The sequence below is a fragment of the Solanum verrucosum genome, unplaced genomic scaffold, assembly GCF_900185275.1.
Source record: "Solanum verrucosum unplaced genomic scaffold, falcon-dt-bn FXZP01000237.1, whole genome shotgun sequence".
Taxonomy (NCBI): domain Eukaryota; kingdom Viridiplantae; phylum Streptophyta; class Magnoliopsida; order Solanales; family Solanaceae; genus Solanum; species Solanum verrucosum.
Window position 1 is genome coordinate 421,409 of NW_026020069.1, and position 26,668 is coordinate 448,076.

General features: G+C 34.2%; 1 pseudogene; it reads left to right on the forward strand.

Moving 5' to 3' along the window:
* Window positions 1-12,779: 12,779 nt before the first annotated feature.
* LOC125823820 (gibberellin 20 oxidase 2-like) overlaps window positions 12,780-26,668 on the forward strand; it is a 34,563-nt pseudogene continuing 20,674 nt past the window's right edge.

Sequence of the window (26,668 nt, forward strand, 5' to 3'; positions counted from 1 at the left end):
TGCACCACATCTAATGAGAGGGAGGCTATGAAGTGTTTTAGGAAAACTTCACTTTCTTGATATTCTATCGTGCGTTGGTATGATCTCATTTCTAATCCATCGTTATGCGCTTAAGATCATGCCTCCCCGTAGAACTAACGCCAGGAATGCGAATGCCAGGAATGCTAACGCATTTCCTCTAGTCCCAGACCATGAGGTTAAGAATGAAGAGTTTCAGAATGCGATCCAACTATTGGTTCAGAGTATGACCAACAAGAACAATCAGCAGGTTCCAGTTCCTACTAATAGAAATGGTGGATCAGTGGCAGCTAGAGTTTGAGATTTTGTTAAGGATGAATCCGCCTGAGTTTTAGTGTCACAAGTTGGTGAAGACCCACAAAACTTCATTGATGAGGTTTAGAAAATCTTTGGAGTGATGCAAGTGACTGATAATGGTAGGGTTGAGTTGGCATCCTACCAGCCTAAGGATGTGGCTCACATATGGTACACTCAGTGGAAAGATTCAGGGGCTACTTTATCTTTTATGACTCCCTATATAGCAGTAATCTTAGATGTCAGTCCAAAAACTCTTTCAGAACCCTTCTCAGTGTCTACTCCAGTCAGTGACTCAATTATAGCTAGACGGGTATACAGAAATTGCCCTGTCACAGTCTCTCAGAAAGTCACCTCAGCAGATCTTGTAGAGTTAGAAATGGTAGACTTCAATGTCATTCTAGGTATGGATTGATTACATTCATGTTATGCCTCAGTTGATTGTAGAACTAGGATTGTTCGTTTTCAGTTTCCAGACGAACCAATTCTAGAATGGAAGGGTAGTAGCTTAACGCTTATGAGTCGATTCATTTCTTACCTTAAGGCCAGAAAGATGATCTCTAAGGGTTATCTCTATCATCTAGTTCGGGTTAAGGATTCTAGTTTCGAAACCCCAACTGTTGAGTCAGTTCCAGTGGTTAATGAGTTTCCAGAAGTGTTCCCAGAAGATCTTCCTGGAGTTCCTCCCGAAAGGGAAATAAACTTTGGAATTGATCTCCTTCCAGATACCCAGCCTATCTCTATTCCTCCTTACAGAATGGCTCCAGGTGAGCTTAAGAAATTGAAAGAGCAGTTGAAAGACCTTCTAGATAAGGGCTTCATCAGACCCAGTATTTCGCCATGGGGTGCACCAGTGTTGTTCGTGAACAAGAAATATAGTTCTCTCAGAATGTGTATTGACTATAGGAAGTTGAACAAAGTCACAATCAAGAATAAGTATCCTATCCCTAGAATTGATGACTTGTTTGACCAACTTCAGGGTGCTCGTCATTTCTCAAAGATAGACCTCAGATCAGGTTATCATCAGCTTAGAGTCAGAGATAGTGACATTCCGAAGACAGCCTTCAGAACTCGGTATGGTCATTATGAATTTGTAGTTATGTCATTTGGACTAACCAATGCTCCTGCAGCTTTCATGGATTTGATGAACAGAGTGTTCAAGCAGTACTTGGACTTGTTCGTTATCGTCTTTATTGGTGATATCCTCATTTACTCTAGGAATGAGGAAGAACATGCAAGTCATTTGAGAGTTGTTCTGCAAACTCTCAAAGATCACCAGTTATTTGCAAAGTTTAACAAGTGCGAATTTTGGTTACAATCAGTTGCCTTCCTTGGGCATATTGTGTCTAGTGAAGGAATTCGAGTAGATTCCCAGAAGATAGAAGCAGTGAAACAATGGCCCAGACCTACCTCTGCTACAGATATCAGAAATTTCTTGGGTCTAGCAGGCTATTACAGACGGTTTGTGGAAGGATTTTCATCCATAGCCTCTCCATTGACTAAGTTAACTCAGAAAAATGTTAAGTTCCAATGGTCAGATGATTGTGAGAAAAGCTTTGCAGAACTGAAAACTAGGTTGACTACAGCTCCTGTCTTGACTCTACCAGAGGGTTCAGATGGTTATGTGATCTATTGTGATGCATCCAGAGTCGGACTAGGTTGTGTGTTGATGCAGCGAGGTAAGGTTATAGCTTATGCTTCTAGACAGCTTAAGGTACATGAGAAGAATTATCCAACTTATGACCTCAAGCTAGCAGCAGTGGTGTTTGCACTTAAGATTTGGAGACATTGCTTGTATGGTGTTCACGTAGATGTGTTCACAGACCATAAGAGCCTTCAGTATGTGTTCACCCAGAAAGAGTGGAATCTTCGCCAGAGAAGGTGGCTTGAGTTCCTCAAAGATTACGATATGAGCGTGCATTACCATCCGGGTAAGGCGAATGTAGTAGCAGATGCCCTTAGCAGACTATCCATGGGTAGTGTAGCACATGTTGAGGAAGAAAGGAGAGAGCTAGCAAAGGATGTTCACAGACTTGCTCGCCTAGGAGTTTGTCTTATGAGCATATCAGATAGTGGTGTAACGGTTCAGAATGGGGCAGAATCTTCTTTGGTAGTAGAGGTTAAGGAAAAGCAAGACAGTGATCCAATCTTGCTTGAACTTAAGGGTGTAGTCCACAATCAGAGAGTGGAGGTTTTCTCCCAAGGGGGAGATGGTGTACTTCGCTATCAAGGTAGATTGTGTGTTCTTGATGTGGGTGAATTGAGACAGCATATTCTCACAGAAGCCCACAATTCTAGATATTCTATTCATCCAGGCGCCACTAAGATGTACCGCGATCTGCGGGAAGTCTATTGGTGGAATGGTATGAAAAGAGATATAACAGACTTTGTGGCTAAGTGCCCTAATTGCCAGCAAGTCAAGGTAGAACATCAGAAACCAGGGGGTATGACTCAAGGGATTGACATTCCTACTTGGAAGTGGGAAGTGATCAACATGGACTTCATCACAGATTTACCTCGTACTCGCAGACAACATGACTCCATTTGGGTGATTGTTGATAGGGTTACTAAGTCTTCTCGCTTTTTGGCGGTCAAGACTACAGATTCGGCGGAGGATTACGCCAAGCTTTACATTAATGAGATTGTGAGGTTGCATGGAGTTCCTTTGTCTATCATCTCAGATAGGTCCTCAGTTCACATCTCATTTCTGGAAGTCATTTCAGAAAGGTCTTGGTACTCAGGTTAATCTTAGCACAACATTTCATCCACAAACGGATGGTCAGGCAGAGCATACCATTCAGACCTTAGAGGACATGTTGAGAGCTTGTGTGATCTACTTCAAGGGTAGTTGGGACGATCACCTTCCTCTTATTGAGTTCGCCTACAACAATAGCTACCATTCCAGCATTCAGATGGCCCTTATGAGGCATTGTATGGGCGTAGATATAGATCTCCAGTTGGTTGGTTTGAAGTAGGTGAAGCAACCTTGATAGGAACAGATTCGGTCATTGATGCTATGGAGAAAGTGCAACTCATTAGAGATAGATTTAAGACTGCTCAGAGTCGCCAGAAGTCTTATGTAGATGTGAGAAGAAGGGAACTAGAGTTCCAAGTTGATGATTGGGTTTTCCTGAAAGTGTCACCCATGAAGGGAGTGATGAGATTTGGCAAGAAAGGGAAGCTCAGTCCCAGGTATGTAGGCCCTTACCGGATCTTGAAAAGGATTGGTAAAGTGGCTTATGAGTTAGAGTTGCTAGCAGACTTAGCAGCAGTGCATCCAGTCTTTCACATTTCTCTTTTGAAGAAGTGTGTGGGTGATCCAGCATCCATAGTGCCATTAGAAAGTGTGGCCGTGAAAGATAGCCTTTCTTATGAGGATGTACCAGTAGAAATTCTCGATCGTCAGGTTAGAAGGTTGAGAAATAAAGAAGTCGCTTCAGTCAAGGTTTTGTGGAGGAGTCAGTCAGTAGAGGGAGTTACTTGGGAAGCACAAGCAGCCATGAAGTCCAAGTATCCTCATCTCTTTCCTTATGATTCCATTCCAGCTTGAGGTAATAGTTCCTCTTCAGTTTTTCAGTCATTCATGCAAAAATTCAGTCTTAGAATCATGTTCCTTCAGTTTGTACTTGCATTTTCAGCGTATTTGCATGTCCTTGGAACTCAGTTCAGTCAGAAATTCAATTCTCAGTGTTCAGTGGTAGGGATTGCAGCCCTCTCCCTCCATTTCAGCTAGTTTAGTCTTCATTCGAGGACGAATGATCCCAAGGGGGAGATAATGTAACACCCCGTATTCAAAATAGACAAAAATGCAGATTTTGAGAAGTTGCAGGTGCAACTTACGGTCACCATCCACGGACTGTAGGTCAGACCATGGCCCGTCCTGGTGGTCCGTGGTTCGCCACTGCAACCCCTCCCCAGCCAGCTCAGAAAAAAATTGGCTAAGTCTCGACCCACGGTCCGTAGATCAGACCACGGTCCGTGGTCTGTGTCCGTGGATCAAGACCTCCTTTACCTAGCCTCTGACACAAACTACGGTTGACCAGCACGGACCGTCATTCGATCCACGGTCCGTAGGTCTGACCGTAGATCGAAGGTTAGCAGCCAGTTAGCTGAAAATTCTGATGGGTCAACTTCAGATGGTCATAACTTTTAGCACAAAATGAATTATATGTCCCATGACCTATGTTTAGATAGATAATTGAATTATCTTTCCAACACCACTGAGTTTTCTAAATTCTGACCTCCGAGTAAAAAGTTATGCGCATTTTAGTGAAGCCCTGTCGGGCAGACTCGACCTACGGACCGTCAGTCTGATCGAACCCCTAAGATACATCGTTTAGACCCTAAATAATGAGATTTTAATCAGTTTAAACCTAGAAAAATAACTAGAACTTACCTAAGTCAAATCATTAATCAAACTTAGAAGAATTAGAACGCTAAAAGGAGAAAAGAAATCAAGAACCCTAGTTCAAGAACGCAACAAGGTTCCTTCAGTTCCAGCCCCGAAATCGAAAGATTTCTCCGTGGAATTCGTCACCAGGTATGTGGGATTTCACTAGTGGGTTCCTTTCGCCCATTAGGTCCCTAGAATTCAGCCAGATTCTTGATTCCATGATTATGAACAGACCTAGGGTTTCTAGAATCTCAACAGATCATCATGAATTAGTTATTTAAATGTTCCAAATCAGATTATCATGTTAATGCTCAGTTTATCGCATAAATTTTAGAACCCTAGCTATGTATTTCATTAGTTCTTGAATTACACATGCTAGGTCAGATATTTCAGTTATTCAGATATACATGCTCCAGTTTTATGCCACATTATCAGTAGATTTCAGTATACACCCTATTTTGAGTTATAAATCTTGAGAAGCTTTTCTTTAAGACAACACTTGAGTTTTAAACTGAGTTTTTGAGAAAGTTAAGATGAGTTTGAGAAAGAGCTTCTAAAACATGATTAGTATGACAATTGAGTAGGTCATCAATGTATGAATAGTATGGTATCTAGATATACCATCAATGTTTATGCAGTATGACTTCCCAAGTCATCAATGATCAGAGTATTGTTTTCTAAAATGGAGTTTTCAAGTATGAGTATCTACATGTCAGTATTTTAAGCTATTCAGTATTTCAGTCATAATATATTCAGTTATACATGCCTCAGTTTATGAATGCATCATTATCAAATTAATTGTTGCATTCTCAGTTTGCATGTTCAGTTTCGAGCTATCCAGTATTTACAGAAATTCAGTCATAACTAGTTAACCACTTAATTCATTGGGAGTAGCATAATACCGAGTTGGACTAGGGTTTCAGCGTACCCATATAGTCCCAGAACTACGAGCCACGTAGGTGTAAGTCCCCTCTGTGGGCAACATCAGTTTAGTGATCACGCCAGCATGCCTCTATACCTCTGGCAGGGTATATTGGGTCCTCTTGATGGGGCGTATACATCGGACTCCACATTTAGCTCATGTGGTTTTATGTCGGTTATTAGTAGCTCCCACAGTTCAGTCAGACTCTATTGCATTGACCATATTTCAGTACAGTCAGTATTCAGTCTCAGCATGTTATAAATTTGGTTATTGCATCAGTTAGCTTAGTATTCAGTATTTTCAGTATCTATATCATGTCCAGATTATTTCATTGCTTTATTGCTTTGTTCAGTTATATGTTATTTCAGCTTTACTCCATCTTGCATGCTCAGTACCTTTCAAGTACTGACGCATACGTGCGCTACATCTTCTCGTGATGTAGGTTCAGGTTCTCAGCATCCAGATCACGCTTAGATCGGTTCCCGATCTCCAGTTCAGCAGATTCAGTGGTGAGTCCTCATTCTCCGAGGACAATAGTCATGAGTTTCTTTACAGTATTTTTAGTCTTTAGTTTCAGTTTTCCTAGATCTAGTTGGGGCATGTCCCAACATTTCTAGTCAGTTTAGAGGCTTATTTCAGACATAGTTAGATTCAACTTAGTTTTTTGAGTTTGATATTTCTTTTGTACTAAACTCTCAGATTTGATATATTCAGTTATAGTATATGGGTATTCCCCATCCTTTCAAATTTTATTATGAATTAGCTTCTGCATCAGTTTATTTTCTTTAGTATGCTCATGATCATGCCAGCAGGGTTAGCTTGGGATCATTTGTGGTCCTATGTCTCGTGTCCGCGTCTCGGGGGTAGCTCGGGGCGTGACATGTACTGTCCCAGCATATGATAGTTTCTTTGCTGTCCAAGATGATATTCTACTGACGATCTTCTCAATTAGCGGCTGCCACTCCATTACTAACCACTTCTTAGTCGATAGTGGGACACCCAAATACTTAAAGGGTAGCTCCCCTGAAGAGTATCCTAAGTGATGAAGGATATCTTCTTTTACTTGTGCTTGCATACCTCCAAAGTAGGCACAACTCTTTCCTAGATTAGCTTTCAAACCAGAAGCATTAGAGAATTGCATGAAACACTCTTGTAATGCAGCCACTGACTTCATATGACCCCTAGCAAACATTAAAAGGTCATCCGCAAAGCTTAGATGAGTAATATTCAATTTAGCACATCTAGGATGGAACTTGATCCCTTATCCCATTGCAACTCATCCAAACATCTGCTAAGATATTCCATGGCAATGGCAAACAAATAAAGAGACATAGGATCCCGTTGCCTATGCCCTCTTGCTGCATCAAATGGTTCAGTATGCTCTCCATTCACCACAATTGAAAAATTAACAGTCTGAATGCACTCCATTACCCACCCAATAAACCTCTTGGGGAAACTCATTGCTTCTAATACTTGTCTTAGGTATATCCACTCAACAGTATCATAAGCTTTTTGTAAATCAACCTTAATCATACACCTAAGAGAGATATGTTTCCTACTATAAGCTTGCACTAGCTCATGGGCCAGAATAATATTATCAGCTATTTTCCTCCCAGGTATAAAACCTGCTTGAGCTTACTCATGCTCGATGACAATGTCAGCGAAAAATTCAGTAGGATTGAGCAGCTGTCGGTGCATAAAACAGAACAAGAAAGTGAAAATGGTTGAAGGTTTTAACAACCTCAAAATAAATCAAAGAAATAGGAATATTGTGTTACCTTCAAATACTTAGAGGCTCCTGCAGGTTCCCATGCTGCTAAACCACCATTTTTACTCTACAATTTTATTTAAAATGGATCTTATTATAACTTTAAGATATAGGTTCTCTTGAATTTTTTGCAAAAGCAGAAAATAACTTAAGATTAAATGATTTATGACCCTGACTTGTAGCATTAACCTGAAACTTGTCTGGAACTTGCTGTTTATTCTGAATGTGATGCTGAGGGGGCTAGTAGGGGATCTATGGTCTAGACTATGATCAATGTGGGTGTTCTCATGCCCAACATGCTGTCAGTGGTTGACTTATTATTAATTTGTGTCTCCATTGTATCCTTATCTTTTGAATTCTGATTTTCAGCTCCTTCTTGATTGTTTGGTTGATCCTGCATAGAAAGATCAATGAAATTATTAGATGTAGGGAGTGCAGAATTAGTAGTCATACTTGTGTGATGAGTCTGTTGCTGCTGCAATGTTTCCTTAGGAGATTTTGGTCTGTCCATGCTATGTTGAACTGGCCTGTAAGCTTCTCTTCTGAGTCTGCCATTCTTCATCAGTTGGCTTGTTGTTATTTCCTTTTTTTTTGTGCTGCTGGTATTGTGAACTGGTGTTTCCATCCTCTCTATTTGTGTATTGCATTTGCAGGTTTCTGGAATCTTGTTTGCCTTGTTCCCCTTTGTTTTTGTTCTTCCTAGCAGCCTCTAACTCTTTTCTTTGTTTAAATTCCTCATCTCTTTGCTTAATATCAAAGTGTGAATGTGAGACCTAGTCTCTTGAGCTCTTTCTTGATTAATGAAATGGGCAGCTCCCAGTTCCTGCCCAATACAGACATGTAACAAGTGTTCTTTGTGTTTACAATACATGCAGTAATCCAGAATTCATGTGCTGATAAATGTTCTATATGATTTGCATATATATATTGATTTGGATTGGTTGGCTTACAGTGAATCCTCTCCAATTATGCACTTCCACATTTATTTCACTAACTTATAATTTTATTTTGAATGTGCAGGAAAATGCCGGTAATTGAATTTGAATTGCATGTGGCCAAAAGTAAACTCGGTCTATTGTAGTGAATGATGAAGAGTTTTTGTACTATTGTCATATACGTTTGAATGCATTTGATTTTTTGGAATTTATCGATAGTAGAGATCTTTAAGCAATCACTTTCTAAGTATTGGTTGTACAAGACATGTTTCTCGAAGTTTATTTGAAATATATAGCTTCGATTTAATTATTAGCTAATTTTGTGCTTTAGGTCACTTGTATATTTAATTATGTGATTATATATTAAATATATGCAAATAAAAATTATTATTATTAAAAATAAAAAAATGTGGCTACAAAATTCTACACAACATTGCCACACTTCAAAAGTGTTGTTGTAGGACGTCCAATGTTATCTTGTACTGTACTCTAGATGAGATATAAAGTTACACTTTATAAGTGTTGCTCTAGATGAGAGATAAAGTTACACTTTATAATTGTTGCTCTTGATGAGATATAAAAGGCATCGCTTTTTAAGTGTGACCAATAACAAAGCAAAGGCAACGCTTTTAAGTGTAGTATAATAAAAGATAGGTGTCGCTAATTCATCACAACATAGCGTGCCCTTATACCTCTTTGGCTACGCTTTATAAGTGTAGCCAAAGATGGCGACATTTAAAAAGGGTTGCCTAATGTCAAAGGTTACGCTTCATTAGGCCACCCCCTAAAAAGTGTTGCTTAAAGTCCAAAAGTGTAGCCTTTTATCAAAGGCCACACTTTTATCAAAGGCTACACTTTACTGGGGTGGCCATATGCCTAAAATGGTGTAGTGTAGGATTCTACCGACAATACTTCATAGACTCCCTAGGACTCTTGGACTGTGCTCTAATACCAAGTTTGTCACGCCGCGAGCCTACACAGTGGGCGGGACTGGTAGTTGAGAACCATTGTTGGCCCCAAGCGAACCCTTGGCCTGGCTTAACTCTTAGCGGAAGACTTAAACCATAATAAGTAGTCTCAAAATATAGTCATGAAAATAACTTAGAATGCCTTGAAATAAATATTCGTCTAGCCAAAATGACAACTCAAGTCTTAACATAAACAATTGAGAATGGAAAGACTAACGAACTATAGCTATTCGTCTCTGAAGACTCTAAAACAATGAGGGATGTTGGGACAAGACCCCCAGTCATCCTATCAACTGAAATACTAAAAATAATGTAAAATAGGATCCTCCAGAAAGCAAGGAGGCTCACCAAGTGACTCTGAGTGCTCAACTAGATCGATGAGGCAGTAGATGCTGATCCTGGTTACTAATATCTGCATCTTAAAGCGATGCAGGCCAAATGAGATCAGTACATTGAATGTACGAGCATGCGATGGGAAAACTAAACAAGACATAAGCTTGAACTGAATTATGAAATAACACTTACCTCAACTTTACTCAACTGTTGAATACTCAACTCAAATGTAGAATTAAACAACAGTAAAGGTGCAGTTTATATAAAGCATTTAAACCAGTAAGTAACAACTCAATATAAATATATAATAAAGTAATATAATTATATGGGAGTTTCTCTAATCGACAACCATCACTATGAGCTATGTGATGATACAACCTCTCGCCCACACTGCCAAAACTGTCCTATAAGTTGTCACGATATAGAATGCCTCAACTAAGTGGATCCACTAATTTATGCTGAGAAGCATTAAGGAATCATCTAAAAAGTATGACCCTTTCTACACCCTTTCTACCCACATTGGCTACATGGTTTATGGGGACTTGAGCTATTATGGACTCGTCCCCATATCGGTGCTCAATACTACTCCAAAAAACTCAGCTCATATGTTTTAAAAAATTACTCTTTCTATGTGATTTGAAGTTATTACTCAAAAAGCTTATCCCTTAAAAGAGATGGAACTCAAAACTACTCATGAAAATTCGTTTGGAAATCGGTGTTTCCTCTTATCTTAAATGTGCAAACATTTGCTCTTTGGGATTACTTAGTCCCCATACTTTGTTGTTAGAGAAATGAACTTGGCTCTATTCTTTCTCAACTCAATGCTTAAGTCTTTTTAAAACAAGTTTAAAATGATTGAAATAGACTTTGAAAAGATTCTAAGAACTCTCTTTACTTGACTCTTAGCTCTACCTTGAATTTGATTTATAGATTCACGGGTTGTGATCTCATGTTATAGATGATATCATGATATTTAGACGTACCTTAGAGTATATAAATCAACTAGGATACATAGGTACGATTCAAGGGAACTCAAACGGAAAGAAATGGGAAAGGGTAGGAGACTGGTGACCCTGGCGTTCTGAGTGGCGGCCGGAGCCAGAGGGCAAACTTCAGAAACTGTGTTGGGGCACTCTAAGTGGTGTGGCTCCTCAGAGCCCAAACTACAGAAGTTTATTTGGGGCGCTCTGAGTGGCGTGGCTCCCCAGCCCCCTTCCCCATGTTTTTGACAAATTTGTTTGCTCGTTTTTCAACTCTAAACCCTCTAGATTCAATTATTTTCTTTCCCAAACGATTAGAATTCGAATACACAACCAAGGTATACGAGAATTCACTCAAAAAAACATCAAATTTCATTAATTTAACTCAAGAACTTCTCAACAACATCAACAATCAAGAACTCAATCGAAACATCAATAAAATCCATCAAGAACTCAATTTCTATGCTTTCAAGAACAAAATTTCACAGAATCAAATCATGATTGGCGCATGGGTGAACGAACCCAACTCTATGTGATCTCATATACCTCCTAGGGATCAACCCTTGAAATCCACAAGCTTAACTTCAAGAATGAGATGAATTTGTGCTTCTTCTCCTCTTCTTTTCTCTTCTTTCAAAACCCTAACTTAATTTTATGAAGCGTAAATTGAACCGATTCAGTTTACCAAAAATTAATTTAATTAATTGGGTAGTGAAAAGACCATAATACTCTTCTAAAATCCGGTTTTGACTTTCCTTATCTAGACAGCCCGACTTCCAATGGGCATATCTCCCTAATACAGACTTGAAAATGAGCAACTCGAAGGCGTTGGAAAGATAATTCACATATATTTCCTATGGTATCTTGTACCCCACTTACCTTATCTTGTGTTTGTAGTAATGGCCATTTGAAGTTGATCCAAAACTCTCACTTAGCTCAACTTATCAAACTTTCCAAATTTGATTATTTCCAAAACCGGTTTCTTTCAAATTGTAGTTCTTTCTAGTTCCTTCGAATAGCAAGGTGTTGCAATTTATGTATCATAAATTATTATTTTTATGTAAATTCAATAAATGTAATAAATAAATTATTAGGATACAATAATTTTGATGTAATAAAAATTAACTTTTCTTGAATATCAAAACTCTTTAAATTAGTAAGTATTAATTTATCTATTAAATAATACATCTACAAATTATTAATATTTTTTAGTCTCACCTATATTAATTTAGTGAGTTTTACTATAGTATTATTTTAAGAATAGAATTTATTTGTATCTATATAAGGAAATATATCTAAGAAAAATCAATCGGAAAAATTCTTTAAATATATCTACCTATGATTATGCTATATTATGTGTAGATATGTCTATGTACATTCTATAACAAAATTATACCCCACTTTTAAGCATTATTAAGCCATTCTTGACAAACTGTTTGGATCCATTTTTGACAATTCAAAGTTTTTTTTTTTAAAAAAATAATCAAACTCTGATTTGAAATCTACGGTCAAACATAAATTTAAAATTTTTTTCTTTTATAAAATTTGATTCAAAATATGGAAAACTCTCTAGCCACAAAATTAAGCACTATTAAGCCCTTCTGAGCCAACTGTTCAGACCCATTTTTTATATTTGAGAACTTTTTAAAGAATTTTTTTCAAAATCTATGGTCAAACTTATCTTTCAAAGTATTTCCTTTTTTAAAATCTGATTCAAACAACATACTTCTATCCAAATTTTAAGCATCCTTAATCCCTATATAATCCTTCATATTGGCTCCTCGCAATGAACTACTTCTACTTCTTTTTCCCCATTTTGACATATTGCACAAGAAAGAAAAAACCAAACCATTGCTTACAATGGCCACTGATAGTATAATCACAAATGAAAAATCACCTATGCTTAATGAGGAAAAACCATTGATTTTTTATGCATCCCATATGAAAAATGAGTCCAACATTTCCACACAATATATATGGTCGGATTACAAGTTGTAGCATAAGAACTTCATGTTCCCCTTATTGACTTAAGGGTTTTCTTTTCTGGTGACCCTACCGCTACCCAATAAGCATCTAGGCTTGTTGGTGAAGCGTGAAGGATTCATGGTTTCTTTCTTGTAGTGAAGCATGCAGTTGATGCTAATCTCATCTCTAATGCCCATCAGTATATGGACATGTTCTTTGGCATTCTTCTCTGTGAAAAGCCAAAAGCTCAAAGGAAAATTGGTGAACATTGTGGTTATGCCAGCAACTTTACTGGAAGGTTTTCTTCGAAGCTTCCTTGGAAAGAGACTCTGCTAAAGAAGGCTCATCTCACATAGTTGAGGAGTGTTTCCAAAGCACATTAGGTTAATGCTTTAAATATCTCGGTTAAGGACAATTAACTATCTTAGTTCTCATCTTTTTCAATTTTTTGTCGTACTTATCTTTTTGATATTTTTCAAAAAAATGTTTTTTTTTCTTTTTTGGCATGACATGTTTTAGACTACTAAATTAAATGATATTCTTGTACATTATATACATACATATATATATATATATATATATATATATATATATATATACTGTCTAAAACTACTGAATTCAAAAGTTTCTTTAATTTCTTAAACTTTATGTCAAATCAAAATCAGACAAAAAATTGAAACAAAAGAGTATCTATTTTTCTATTTTTTGATTATTTAAAATGAATTAACCTTTTTCCCCTATAATTACACAAGAATGTTTATCAAGATTATTGCAATTTCATGAGCACACTTTCTCTTAGGATCATGGAACTTTTAGGGATGAGCCTAGGTGTACAGAAGAGCAACTTTAAAGATCTTTTTGAAGATAATGAATCCATAATGAGACTCAAATATTATCCCCCGTGCCAGAAACCAGAGCTCACCTTAGGAACATGGCCTCACTATGATCCAACATCATTAACCGTTCTCTATCAAGATTATGTTAGCGAACTTCAAGTTTTTGTGGACAAAAAATGGTAGTTCATCTATCCAAATTTTAATGTTTTTGTGGTTAACATAGGCGACACATTTCTGGTAAGCAAATTTACAAACTAGTACTATATAATAAGCTAATATATTATGTATTACATACAAATAATATAAACAAAATCAATTAAGCAAATAATACATTTTTTTGTTGAAAAACATTATAAGATCTTTCCACATGACGTGCAATGATATACATCATGAGTTCTTAGACTTACAACTTGAATATAATATATTTGGTGTTTGTCCTTTTGCAGGCCCTATCGAATGGTGGATAAAAAAGTTGCTTGCATAGAGCAGTGATTAACAACAAGACTCCTAGAAAATCACTTGCTTTCTTTCTTTGTCCAGACAAAGATAAGGTGGTGAGTCCACCAACTGAATTGGTGGACTAAAAAAATCCTAGACTATACCCTGACTTCACATGGCTTGGTCTCTTTGAGTTTACTCAAAAGCATCACAGAGCTAATACGAACACTCTTCAAGCTTTCTCGATGTGGAGTCAAGACAATAATGTAGAAGCTTAAGAGCTATACATATAATGTTCAAGATTGAAGGCCTTGGAATCTTTTGTATATATATTGAATCTTTGATTTAGAACTACATATTTTCATGTTGCAATAATTCTATTAATTTCGACACCTAGTATTTAGGAGTTGATTTCTATTTCAGTTTGGTATTTGGTTTGTAAATACATGTCTTTTGTTAGTCAATAATATAAAGTTCTGTAGTGCAATACATAATTTATCCTTCAACATTTTTTCCATTGTTATTTTCCTGCATTTCTTTTCTTTCAAAAACTGATAGGTGGAATCTCAAGCTATTTTTCTAAAGGGACCTTTGAGTGAAGAGATGGATTTCAAAAATTATTTTTCATAAATAACTCATGCTGTTTTTATTAATGAAACTTACCAATGAGTTGTGAAAACGGAAAATTACTTGGAGGGCCTTGATATTTAGGAAGGAAGCTGTGGAAGAGGATTATGAAATTAATCCAATACAAAATAATCCCACCAAAGCAAAAATCAAGAGTCACAAGGAAAAGAAAATCTTGAAGTCCACGACGAAAACAACTCTGTTTGTTATTGTCTCAACAAGTATTTTAAATATAATTATATTTCTCCCATAACCAATTTTTTTTTGGAATTATCGTAAGAAAAAATATGTTGGAGGTGAAGGAATTCAAGTTGAAAAGAATAAAAGACTCCAAGAAAATCAAATAATGCTTAGATAGATTGCTTGGAATTGATAACAAGGTAATGTTTCTAGGCACTAGATCAGAAAAAGTAAGAGATAAATATAAACTCAACCAGCCGAAGGTTGATTCATTGACTAATTTGACTTTAGCAAAAAATCAAGAAATTCATTCTTTGGATGTGATATTAAAGACTCTCTTAATTAAGAGGAAACAGAGTGAATGTCAGAATCCTAAGAAACAACCTCCTCCTAGATATTATTGATTAGACATGTGATAATAGTCGTATTAAAGAAAAGAATGCAAAGGTTTCCAGTTCCATGGGAAAAGACTTCAGTAGAAGCAGAACTAGTGAAGGGACTGATGGAAAAGGTAGAGGTAAGAAGAGACAGCGAGTTGGGACAAATATAGATTGCACTGTTTCTTAGTATAGTTCAAAAATTGAAGATTCTGTACCAGCCTTTCTCCTTCTCTATATATGTTAGCCAGTCTTTTGCCATTGAGACAACTTGTTGTGTTCCACTAATTGGACTTGCATTTTTTCACATTAGACAACTTTGTACTCATGACTTTTAGGTTCTTGTATTGGTTCCACTGTATATAGTTCAAGGAAATTAATCATTGAATTAAATTCGTCAGTCATTTAATTTATTGATTAGTATCTGTAATCTTAACATGGAGAATTACATAAGTGTTTAATGAGAATTTTGAAATATAAATAGAGAAGTGCAATTACGAATTTCTAGTGGAATGATTTGTAATTTATTATGGTAAGAATAATTCAAATAATTTTTTGAAATTATTTCCATAATAGGAAGCTTCAGTAATTAATTATGTGGTCCCTATAGTGCCCATATTTAACTAGAACTCAGAATCATATTTCTAAGGAGAAATGAGGAGACTAGTGTGAGTTTTTCTTTTAAAAAGAAAACAGTCGTGTATTTTTCTGGTTGAAGAAAATAAACTGTTTTTTGTTCTCCTTTTTGGATTGGGAAGAATTCTCTATAAGTAGGGATTCTCCTAACCTAGAAAAAGATTGAAGGTTTCTATTCATACTTGCCCACCCAAGTATTGAGAAAGTTCGGATGTGAATTTGGGATCATTGTAGAAGACTACATAGTTGCTCTCTATCTTGTGGATTCACTTGAAGATCTGTCTAACTTGGGACTTCGCTTGAAGGAAGATCTGTCTAACTGGTGGATTCGCTTGAAGATATCCGCGCACGCTTCAAGAGGTAATTCTTGAATTAAATTTCAGAAAGTTTATGTGTTCTAGGATAATTATATTTGTTCTAGCATAAATGATTTGGTTATCTATTATTCATGTAAGCAGTAAGATTCTGATATGCTTCCGTTGTGCATATAATTTTCCAACAATTGGCATCAAGAGCTAAGCTTGCATCTAAATATATAGCCTAATCTAGTTATACATATTTGTGCTTACGTTTTTGTTCGTATTATTGTATAAAAAGACAGAAAAGGAAGTGCTATATTGCATGTGTCGGCGTTAGGTGTTTTCACAACTAGTGTAATACTTTTTGGTAAAGTTAATATGTAATATTTGTCAAATAATTGATACAGTTGACCTACATGTGCTTGTTCCTTTTGATTAGCCAATAATAAGTTTTATTTTTTTTTAAAAATAATAAATTATTTGGCATGGATTTATGACGGCAAAAGTAGATTGTTGAAAAATAGTTTTGACCAAAGAATTCCTTAATTTTTTGCAGTGGAAATTTTTGTACTATTTTGTTCAGTTTGCCAAAACTTCAAAAGAAAAGGAGAAATATATATAATTCATGAAATGACGGTAACAGCCACTGGTGCCATCAGTGTATTAGGATATTTTTCCTTTTTTTTTTTTAATCTCTTTCTCTCTTTTATAATTATATATGAGCTTTGACTTCTTACATATTCATGTATAATTTAAAAATTAATGATTGATAAATAATTCTTATGAAAGTAATTATTTATTTGAAATCACAAAAAAAAATTCTTAATATATATGTAAGGTTATATTAATATATGAATTGAAAATTATGATTAATAAATATGATACACTAACATGGTTTATTTATTTGAGTCAATAGAACATGCTCAATATAACATGTATAAATTGTCCTACATAAATGTATATTAGTAAAAGTTTGTTTACTCAAGTGGAGATTAAACTTTAGATACTAGTAACACTTAATTAATTCATGAGAAAAGATATTAAAGGTTTTCATCGATATGAAAGGTAAAATGTAATATCTTGAGTTCTCGGGTGAATTAATCGACAGGATAATTTACGATAAAAAGGTGTTGTGTGTCTTAATCAAAGGAAAGAAACATAACATTATGCTCATGAGATAATTATTAAAGGGGAATGAAATTTGAATCAAGTTATTTTAATTTTTAACTATGCCTATAAAACAATTATTTTTCAAATTTGGCAAAAGTTTACGTGGTCATGAATTATTTTTATCTCTGATTGACTTGAAATTTGATGGTTCCATTTAAAATCATTTAGATGAGTTTTAGGTAGTTTGTCACATTAAAATTTGATTTGAATATGATAAGATTATTCTTTATACGAGTTATGTTTATGTTATATTTGGAATACGATTGTACATGGTTATTTAACATGAATTGATTTGTGATAAGAATGTAGGTCATATTGTTTTAATTCCTAAAGATGCTTAAATCACTTGAATTTAAATTTGGTCACAACTTTGGGAATTTTATTTTTTTATAAACTTCAATTGACCTGAAATTTGGTAAGTTCATTGTTAACGACCTAGTAAGAAGTACTCATTACTATGTGGTTATGATTTTTTGAGGTCGTTAAAATGATTTAAAAAATTTTCATTGGAAATAAAATGTTATTTAGTATGAATGACATCCTTTATATCGATTTTATTTATGTTATATGTAGTACATGATTACACATGATGAGTTAACATGAATTAATATATGATAAGGATATTGATCTGATTATTTTTCTTGAAATCATTTGAATATGAATTTTATCATAGCTTTGGAGATAAATATTATTTTTGAACTCTGACTGATCTGAAATTCGGTAGGCTCATCAAAAATGATCAAATTAAAAACACTCATTGTTATGAAGTGATTTGACAATTTGAGGTCGTTTAGTTAATGTTTTTAGATATTTTTTGCATTGTAAAAATTATTTTAATGAAAATTACTCGGCTATGATATAGTGGTGATAGACATTGTTCTCTATGGTATTCATGACTAAATTTTAGTGAAGCATTAAGCTCATGTGTTGACTTTAGACCTTCCTCCATATCGGATGAAATTAATACAAATCATTAAAATTTAATCTCTAGTTTTGATAATTTGTATTGACTCTCCCTATCTGAGTAATATTTGATTGGATCAATGAATCTAAGGATAATGATATTCACTTGGCATAATTAACATATACTCTCCATCTGAGTTAGCTTTTGATCTAAATTTGTTGGAGTGAATATCTGACATCACATATGTATGTTGCATGAGTAGTTATTTTTCATCAAAATATATCGTTCAAGATACATGGATATCTATGAGGTGTGTTTTGAATTTTAATATTCAATGTATACATAAACATGTTGATTTTTAGGAAATAATACTCAGATAATGTAAATAGTTTTGATAATTTTGTTCTTTGTTCTTGATTAGTATATGTATTTCACAAATAATAATATATAATAGGAATTACTGAACGAAAAAATCTTAAATTCTATTATGGCCAAAAAACATTTTTCGACCAAATTGATCATAGGTTTGGAATTCGAAAAAAATGGGACTCTGATTGATCTGAAATTTGGTAGATTCATAAGAACGACCTAATAAGGAATATTATTTCTTTGGATCGTTATATGAGTTTTTGGTCATATTTGGTTATAGGGTCCCCTCCCTTTATTACCAAGATTGAATAGTAGTAAAGTAATAGTTTTATGAGATGGCTTAGATTCCTCCCTATCAGATGAAATTAATACAAGTCACTATGTATTTAATCGTCTAGTTTTCATAATCTATATTAACTCCCCTAAACTGAGTAATATATGATTGGATCAATGTAACTAGAGGATTTTCACTTGATTTAAACTAATAGTAGATTCTCCATCTGAGTTAGGTCTGTATAAGTTTATGGAGTGAATAATTGTTCATTGTACATGTGTATTGCATGGGTAGTTCTCAAATCCCATCGATTGGCTATTCGAGATGCATGGATATATATGTATAAATGAGTCCTGAATTTTGTTACTTAGGATTATTCGAAATATTATGAACTATTTAATGTATTATATCTCTTATTTCAATAGACCTTACGCACCCACTTAGTACTACTTAAGCTTTTCTATTGGTAGAGATAAGATATAAATTCAAAGAATGCATTGTAAATTTACCTTATGTTAGAAGGAATTATTTTCAATTTCTAACTAGATAAGAGATGAGTATCTAATATATTTGTTTTTAACTCTCCTATCATTGAGTTTGATGAATATTTTATTTATAGTGGTGTATTGATGCGTGTTTTTTTATTAGTATTATCTCTCATGAGTTGAATTATATTAATCTGCCTCATAAGGGAAATTATCTTTTAAATTGAATGAAACTTATCTATACATTAGCGTCTAAGTCATTTATTCTGAATATAATTTCGAGGTTGATTAATGAATGGACATAACAGTTCATTGAAACTGCAGTCACTACCAACATGTGAGTTTTGTTTAGAAGGAAAAATGACTAAGAGATCTTTCCTCTTATAAAGGAAAAAGAGGTAGTGATAAGTTATAATTAATCTATTCTTATTTGTGTAATAAATAAGCATTTGGGCAAGAGGTGAATTTGAGTATTCTAAGTTTTCAAGAAGTTTCCTCATGAAATGAATATTTTTTTTTTATGTTTTGTAAATCTAAATGTCTTGATAAACTCAAAAGTATTTAAGACACATGAAAATAACATCATGAAAAATATATAAAGTCACTGTAATCTGATTGCATTTCAACTGTTTACTCCAGACATTCTGTAATAGATTGGTGTAGAAGAGAAAATAAGTATACTCTTATGAAGATGATAAGATTTATTATTGACTTATTATTAGTTATTTTTTTCTTTTAAGATAGGTTCTAATAACTACATATCATATTCTGAATTCAATTTCTTTCAAATTAGTACCTTGAACAACTATAGAACTAGTTGGATTTGACTAAAGTCTAATCTGTGACATGTTCAGATATAGGATTGTCCAGCACATGTGCTGAGTGGGACACTAAGAAAATTGGAATTAAGAATAGAATATGTGTGTTAATTGGATATCCTAAAGAATGAAAGAAGGTTTATTATAATGTCCTAAAGAAAATAAGGCAATTGTTAATACAGCTGTCTGAATTCTAGAAAAGGATCATTTAGTAGACCTTGTTCCTAAAAGTAAACTAGTTTTGTAGGAATTGAACAAATAAATAACAAATAAGTCAATTATAAATTCAGACGCACAAGAACATCTAATCGGTATGTCAGAATGGATGTTCCATTGCATTTAAGTAGTGGGAGAAACGTTACTAGACATAAGAAAACTACTACATCAAGTAGTGGGAGTGATGTTGAGCAAATGAACACTACATGAAAAGTTTTTATTATTTCAATATCGAAAGATTTTGAAGAAAATATTAAGACTCAATAACTTGAAAGTGTGATAATGTAGTAGTACTTAGTCGTAGTGGGAGAATCATAACGAAGAATGATTTGTTTTGTATGCTTGAGAGAACTTTCATGATAGAACTCCCAAAGAACTCCTGAAAAGAAGTACACTCTTGGAGGGTTTCATGATAAGGTCTCTCCAGAACTAGTACAAAATCAATTTGTTATGACGAAGCACTACTAGACAAAATTGCATGAGAAAATAGCTTGGTAAATTTACTTTGATAAGAAATAAATGAATGCATGTGAAAGTTGTAAATGCAGATTTAAGAGTCTAAGTGGGAGGTTGTTAGGATATATACTATTAATCAGGTATTAAGAGACAGTATTCTAACAATTTTCAAGATTAAATATCTAAGTGGGAGACTATTAGTGTATATACTATTAACCATGCATTTTGATATAGTACATTATAACAATTGTGATGGTTAAAAGTCTAAGTGGGAGATTGTTGGGATATATACTATTAATCATATCTTAAGATATATTATTTATTATAGAATAAATATTTATTCAGTTTTAATATATCACATATTCGTTTATGGTGTCAGTTTACTTATATAGTAGATGATTTAGTGTGTAGAGTTTTAGCATATAAACAGAGGATTAAGTCATCGGTTCTTATAGTTTTTTGTTCACAATCTAGGATGGAAATTGGATATGCCATCGGTACGATTGTAGCACAAGATTATATGTAATTTATCCTGATTATGGGAACGGTATATTTCCAACTTCTTGTGCTAGTGCATTTTGTATGTATTGAATGGGACCGAGTAGAGTTAGTTGTTTTAGACTTGCTGGCAAAAAAATATTCTCTAAACTATTAAATGTACTTATATTTTTAATCCTGATAAAACTATTATGATATGTATATATTAATTATCCTTTTGATTTATTAAAAGGTGAGATTCTAAGATGGGTCAATATGTCTGGTAGATTGGATGATAATAATATATATTGGTGAAGCAATAAGTTAGTTGATGGAATTCATGCATCGCTATAGAGATTTATTGATATGCCTTTTTGAGAAGCTTATAAGTTTTCATCGTGTCAAACCTTGCAAGTGGATTTATGAATCTTGTTGGTTTTTTTAATAAATAAATTTACAAAATAATAGAGAAAGACTTTGAGAGAAAAATATTGCAATATTATCAAAGGGAATTATATTATTAATAATCCAGAGACTTGCATTTATAGATATAATTTCTAACTTAAAATAGAAAAATAAGTTACAAACTTATCAGTTTAATTCAAATAACAAATAAAAAGAACTAACAACTAAATATAAGTCAAATAGGACACTAATAACATAATTTAGAAACCCAAAAGTAGCTAACTATTTCATTTCTGCAATATCCTGATACATATTCTCAACACTCCTTCTCGGATCAGGATTGTAGATTGTAGTCTCCTCTGAAATTGACCTTGTGAACAAATTCGCTAATTCATCCTTTGTGTTGCAAGGCTTGTGTGCATCTTCTATTGGATTAAATGAGAAGCTCTTACCTCTCATTTCAACTTGTAAATTTTTTTGCTTAGTAGAATAAAAAAATTGACAATATTTGTCGCCAAATAATAATTTAAATCCTTTGTCTATTAACTGACCAACACTAAACAAACTTTTATCAATATCTGGCACATAAAGAACATCTGAAATTATTTTTGTACCTGAATTTGTTTTAATTGAAACAAACCCTTTTCCTTTTGTAGGAATACAATCACCATTCCCAATTCAGACTTTCTTATTTTCCATAGGAATGAACTCTTTAAAAAGATTTCTTTCATATGTCATTTGTTTTGTACAACCACTATCAATTATCCAAAAATAAGATTTTTTTTGGTTGAAAAACAAGTTGCCACAAATAAGTGGTCTTCTTCTTCTTCAGTAGTAACTTGGGTAATTGTTTCATCTTTTTGAAAATTGCTTTTGCAAATCACAGCTTCATGACCTAGTTGTTTACAGTTCTTACACTGTGCATCTGATTTTTGCCAACATTTATATGGAGAATGTCCATTTTTTCCACAGTGCTGACAAGGTGGTTAATTTTTAAAAATTTACCCTTGCTTTGAGTTTTGTGGCTGGCTACTAATGCTCCTTCAACCATGCCATCTTGCATCATAAGTCTCCTTTGTTACTGAGTCTGCAAAGAATTTAACAATTTTGTCAAGGTAATTTTGGACAAATCTTGTGTGTTTTCCAAGGTAGTTATACACGATTCATATCTTTCGGGCGCTATTACAAGAACTTTTTCAGCAATTCTTGTATCCTTAAATTCATTGTCTAGTAATCTTACGTTTTTGACAATACCAACCAATCTGTCAGAGTATTCTTTGACTGTTTCTGACTCTTTCATTCTCTTGTTACGATCCAAACCATCGTGATTGGCACCCACACTAACCCTCTGGTGGGAGAGCCATTACTATTAACCAACTAATCCAAAAACTAAATATTTAAATATACGGAAGCATGTTTAAATGCAGAAATAAAGTGGAGTTCCCATAAACTCCGCAAGTCTAACAAATCGTTACTAAAACATTGCGGAAAATACCTCTAGAATCTGAAAGTCAATGTACCAAAATATCTAAAGTTCAACCAGTCTAAAGAAAATGGGTACAACCCAACTAAACATATGAGTAAGTCTAACTAGAAAGTCTGAGTCCAAAAAGAGTGGACTAAAACATAGAAGACCCATGAAAGCCTGAAAGAACTGGCCTACCCTTGAATCCGATCTTGCTCACTGATCTTCTAAATGAGGTCTGTCAGTAGCCGCCTAAAGATGCCCTGTACTCAACAAAGAAAGAGAAAATGCAATATCAGTACACAACCACAATGTACTTGTAGGATCACGCGTCTATTCCAGCAAGTGAAACATATATGAGCAGTCACAACATAGTAAACATGCATATACCGAACATATATAATATCAGTTATGATTTCAAGAGCAATGTACCATTCCACATTTTCAATAATACACATATATGACAAGTTAATGGTCCTCTCATGGAACCTATACCCAAACTGTTACTGTGCCAGATCATGACACTCGATCCAAGTTAGTGTGTCAGAACGTGACACTCGTTCCAATATGTATGTCGGTACGTGACATCCGATCCCAATTAGTGTGTCGAAACGTGACACCCGATCCATTCAACATGCCACAATCACAATTTACATTCTCATAATCATACAATCAAGTGTTGATTCATGGCATACAAACATTCATTCATACTCATTTTCATTAGATGTGATCAATAGTGCAACATTTGCATACATACATGCATTAGAATGAAGCAAATACTAACTTACATCACACAAATATGAAATCAAACCATCGCCTACCTCGAAACCAAGCTAGAATCCCTCTAAGGCACTTGAATCTTCACTTTCCGAATTCTTTCTGCTTGTTCTAGGTCTACAAACAATTAATATACTCAAGGATCAACAATCAATGGTCTAATTATCCAGATTATAACAAACCCAGTAACCCAAGACCAAACCCATGATCCTAAGGTGTAGATAGGGCTTTTTCTCAATATCAACTTTAGACCAAACCCTCACCGAACGATAAATACCCATAACTTTATGTTCTACGTATTGAAAAATGGATTGGGGGCTAAAATTCTTACCTTTAGCACCAAAAGTCATGGAAAACATCCAATAAATCTACTGGGGTCATCTCGTAACTCTTAAGAACGAAGTTTGCACAATAATGACATTTTTGGGGGTTTATAGCCGACTTAAGTCGCGATTGTTCCGCCACAGCGGGACCCAACCCACCACAGCGGCCTCGCCCTGGTGAAATTAATCCCGCTATGGTGGCTTACACGGAGATAGAAAGTCAGAATTAGAGTTTCAAACTCTCATTTCACAACACACCTTTAACACATGACGTTCAAAAGCTACTTGTTCATGCTAAGACCAGTTTCGAGAGTTCTACTCACCCGAATTTGATTTTGTAAAGTCATACGGGTTCCTTAATGTCTTAGCTATCTACTCATGTGATCAAATTCATTATTGGATCTCTCGTTAATTACCAGATTTTCCTAGACTTACTTGACTTTGATTTCGTCCAAATCTGGACTAGGCTAGGAAATTTCAAGTTACTACCAAAACGTTTTCTTACCCAAAAATTTCCCCGATGGATTTTCTATAACTTTTCAATTCAAATCCCCTCATTAAATTTAGTACCTTCATTCCTCGTATTCTTTTATCTTCATTCTTTCTTCAGATAATTCCAAATTTCTTTTGGTGATGTGAGAGTCATGATTTTCGTGAAAACAATTATCAAAACAACTACAAAAAAAGTTGCTTTTAACTTCGATTTAATTATTTTATTTTTCTTGTAACTCTTGATTTGGGACACAGTGGGATTATTTGGCAGAGGATTAATTTTATAATCCTCTTCCACGGCTTTCCAAAGATCAAGAGCCTCCTAGAAAGTTTCCATTCTCATAGCCCATAGTTGATAATTCTCACCATAAAAAATGGGAGGAGCCATTCGTGAAAAACTATTTTCGAAATCTATTTTTCTACTGACAAGTCCCTCAAGAAGAAGGCTCTAGATACCAATTGTTGGGCTTTTAATAAATAAATTAAGAAAATAACAGAGAAAGACTTTGAGAGAAAAAATATTGCACTATTATAAAAGGGAATTATTTTATTAATAATCCAAAGACTTGCATCTATAGATATAATTCCTAACCAAAAATAGAAAAATAAGTTTCTAACTTATCAGTTGAATTCAAATAACAAATCAAAAGAACTAACTCCTAAATCTAAGTCAAATAGGACTGTAATAACATAATTTAAAAACCCTAAAAATAGCTAACTACTTTATTTCTGCAATATCCCGAGACATATTCTCAACAAATCTAACACATTAATAAGTTAAATAGTGCTCTAAAGGAAATTAATCATTGAATTAAATTCGTCAGTAATTTAATTTATTGATTAATATCTGTAATCTTAACATGGTGAATTACATAAGTGTTTAATGGGGTATTTCGAAATATAAATAGAGGAGTGCAATTACGAATTTCTAGTGGAATGATTTGTAATTTATTATGGTAAGAATAATTCAAATTAATTATTTGAAATTATTTCCATAATAGGAAGCCTCACTAATCAATTATGTGGTCCACACAATGCCCATATTTAGCTAGAACTCAGAATCCTTTTTCTAAGGAGAAAATAGGAGACTAGTGTGAGTTTTTCTTTTAAAGAGAAAATTGTCGTGTATTTTTCTCGTTGAAGAAAATAGGCTGTGTTTTGTTCTCTTTTTTGGATTGGGATGAAATCTCTATAAGTAGGGATTCCCCTAACCTAGAAAAAGATTGAAAGTTTCTATTCATACTTGCCCACCCAAATATTAAGAGAGTTCATATATGAATTTAGGATCATTGTGGAAGACTACATAGCTTCTGTCTATCCACAGTCTAACTTGGGAATTCGCTTGAAGGAAGATCTGTCTAACTTGTAGATTCACTTGAAGGTATCTGCTCACCCTTCAAGAGGTAATTCTTGAATTAAATTTCAACAAGTTTATGTGTTCTAGCATAATTGTATATGTTCTAGCATAAACAATTTGGTTATCTATTATTCATGTAAGCAATAAGACTCTGGTATTCTTCCGTTGTGCATATAATTTTCTAACAGTAGTAACATTAGAGCTTCTACTAATTGGGGTTCCTTCATGGTTTGTGTTGACATTGATTGATGACACTAGATAAATTTTCATGTTTGGTTGCAGTTTAAGATAAATAATTTTTAACGATATCTTATCAGAGGCAGATTGTGCATTGGTTCAATAGGTCCAACTAAACCAGTATTTTCAATATGAAACACAAATAAATACGTGAAAAAAACTAAAACTATTAAAAGTTCAAAAAGAATATCTAATTGTGAACACATAATTTCAAATGTACAATGAGATTAGCATTAAGAATCTTAAAGACTTAAAGGTTGAACTTATCTAGTTTAAATCTCAAATCTTAAATCTATCTACGCAAGATGTCATAATTCTGAGTTTCAATTTCTAGAAAGCAATCATGAACAAATTATAATAAGAAACTTCTAAATCACCACAAAACACTCCATCTTTTGATTTTTCAAACAACAAAATGATAAGTTTTAGTATATTTTGTAGGGTAATATAACTTAGATGGATACTCGAATTTTA